At 46.7% G+C, this 2,855-nt stretch overlaps 1 long non-coding RNA gene across 1 annotated transcript; it reads right to left on the bottom strand.

Moving 5' to 3' along the window:
• Positions 1-396: 396 nt before the first annotated feature.
• On the bottom strand, positions 397-2,430 carry LOC137474950 (uncharacterized). The gene is made up of 3 exons (XR_010999575.1): positions 2,200-2,430; positions 1,807-1,855; positions 397-489 (listed from the first exon to the last, which is right to left on the bottom strand). It is a non-coding gene; the product is annotated as an uncharacterized lncRNA (long non-coding RNA).
• Positions 2,431-2,855: the final 425 nt, after the last annotated feature.

Raw genomic sequence — 2,855 nt, 5'->3', positions numbered from 1 at the left:
ATAATTTTGGAAGCAGGGAGACCGGTTTAGCTCAGTTTTCCTGTGCTTCTGCATGGCAGTCTTGCACCAGGGCTATTTATAATGACAGTGTTTGTTAAATCTGAGGTCTGGCATTGTGCTGGTTATCATGGCTGGCAGAAAGTCTGCCCTCTAATCCTACTTCTGCTTTTGCACCTCTTTCTCCATCTCAGTTCAGGATGAAATGTTCCCATTCTTTTCATGTCTTGGTTTTACACCCTGGTTAAAGAAGAAAAATACATGTGCTACATATTAGTGCTTGCTTGTTCTTTATCAGATGTGACCTTACACATGTAGAAAGTGTTTTCTACTCTCAAAAAAAAAAAAAAAAAAAAAGGGGGGGGGGGGGGAAAGCAAGTTGGAGCCATGCCAACCTGGAGGTAAAAGCTACCAGGAAGATAAAATGTCATCCTAACACAGCAGGACCGAGCCACAGGACAACTCCAGAAGCAGCTTTCCAGTAGTGCAGCCCTGCCAAGGAATCACAACCTGCTGCTGTGGCTGCTGCCATGGGGGGTTGGGTTTTTTTAATAGCGTCACTTGAAACGTGGCCATTAGCATAATCTGAAGAGAAAGACAGGCAGAGGAGGGCAGTGGGCAGCCCTCCCACCAGGCTGTCTCCTGACAGCTCCACCTCTGCCTGCCCAATCCCTGCTGCATTGACACAGCTGTGTGTAAATATCTCTTTCTTCTCCTGTGTTCCAGTAGTGCTTTTTCAGAGAAACCTCTGCCTTTGGCTAGTGAACAGCCAAAGCACTTCTCATGGCTTTCTCTGTTCCCAAGGATGTAGACTCTTCAGACCTTTAATAGGACCTTCATTGCCCAAATCCAAATATCTTTCAAGCCTTTCTCTATTGAAATTATGCACCAGATGTCCATGTTAGGGCCATAAGGATTTGGCATTTGCAGATAGGCAGGAGGAAGCGCAGTGAAAGGAGCCATTTTCTCAGAAACCGACTCTGCTGAGGGCTGTGTTTATGTTAAGCCATGCTCTCACACTTCAGACCAGTGCAGTGAGCCATCCATGGCACAAAAACACACAGGCTGGTGTATTTTTCAGTGGATTCCACCTCTGTGGACTTTCCTGGTTTCTGGCTGCTGCTCAGCTGACAGAAGTGCTCAGGTCTAGACCAAGCCTTGTTGCTCTGGTAGGCTTCTCCCATGTTGCTGCCCATGAGGTTTTGACTGGGAGGTGCAACCACTGCTGCAAGATGGGGGGGAAACTGCAATGCTCCCAGATATATTTGTTTTTTCAGCTTCTGCCTGCTAAACTGGCGGGTAGCTGGTGTACACCAGGAGCTTTCAAACCCTCCTCCAGTCCAACACAGCGTTACCTCCCCCATCTACACCAGGCTGGCACTGCCTGGCATCTCAGCAGTGTGAGCTGCATTGGCAGAAGCCCCGTAATTATGTTAATATTCAGGCATCACCTGTAGTATGGCCTAGTCCTTATTTGTATGAACAGGGAGACACCAGTGAGTGACATCAGGGAGTGTAATAGTCTCCCCTTAGGCTTCAGTCAGGAAGTTTCCAATGCAAACAGTAATACTGTGACAGGTGATTTTTCAATGGCTCTTTTCCACAGCAACGAAGAGAAGGCGAATTTGCCTTTGAAGGTATAAATTGCTCATCTGAGTGGGTGCACAACAGTGGCAGCATCACACCAGCAGCACTGGGTGTGTGCCTGGACAGCTGCTCCAGCTGCATTCCCTGCAAAGGGCTGAGCTCCCAAATCTTATGTCCACAGAAGGTAATAGAAAAATCTGTGTTAGGGAGTACATAACTTACCTGAGACCATACTCTGCAGAGACTTCTTAGCTTTCTTCACATTCCTTTTCTGAATAGGAAAAAGAAAACGGAAGTTATTTCTCTGGAATGCTTTGATGACTGCTATTTGTAAATACTTTCAATTATTTTTTTCCTGTTAGAGAAGCCTAGAAGGCCAGTGTGTCCTTTTTGTGGGGTGTTTGCAATCAGACATGGCCACACCCACAGAATATTCCTGTCTTGCAGATGATTTCTCTCCCCCTGCTGTGTCAGAAATCAGCCTGCCGGGCTGAAGCTAAGCATTTTGAAACAACTATCAATTTTGTACATCTGTGCTTTTGGGGTTTTTTTTAGTTTGGGTCTCCCCTCCCCCTAGTTAATACAAAGGAGACTTCTCCAATTAGCCTGACTTACCTCTTAGCCACTCCCCTTGGGTACTCTGGCAGTCACTGCAGCTGTGAGGAAGTGATTCCCAAGTTTTAAAGGAAAAATGAGCCTGCCCTCTAGCTGCTGAGTGCACCCTTGTTCCCATTTCCTTGACTTTCCTAGAGCACCCAGGACAGAAAGTCAGTTTTGCTCCCTCCTCTCATGCTTCGGGAGCTCTGAGGGTCCTTGTCATGCCCAGGGGCTCCAGCTGTATTTGCCACACGGTTCCTCTGCATGGACACAGTCACCTGGATGGTAATTAACTGATAAGGACAGCTGTGTGCACAGCAAAGCTGGCTCTCTAAGCCACGGGGCAGCAGTTTGTGGCATAATTTCACCTGCAATGCCTTTGTCATGGTGAGGAACCCATGCTTGAAGGGCAGGACAGTGTCTCACAGCCCTCAGGGTCTGGTGATGCGTAGCACCCAAGGTCAGCACCTGGGTTTAAACCATGTATAGGAAAAGGACCACACTGATGAGGGGAAAAATTAATCTAAGGGTGTCAGTATAGCTCAATTATTTTTGGCTGTGGTAAAGCCTAGCACTGGCCTTTCACAAAATAAAGTAATTTCTCCAGTGGTCTGAAAGAAAAAAAAGATACATCATTTCAGAAATGTTGAAAGAGTTGCTTTAAGTGTTTTAGT

The sequence above is a fragment of the Anomalospiza imberbis genome, chromosome 5 (assembly GCF_031753505.1).
Source record: "Anomalospiza imberbis isolate Cuckoo-Finch-1a 21T00152 chromosome 5, ASM3175350v1, whole genome shotgun sequence".
NCBI classification, from domain to species: domain Eukaryota; kingdom Metazoa; phylum Chordata; class Aves; order Passeriformes; family Viduidae; genus Anomalospiza; species Anomalospiza imberbis.
Note: the sequence above shows the minus strand (reverse complement) of the source record. Positions and strands in the feature narration are given on the sequence as shown.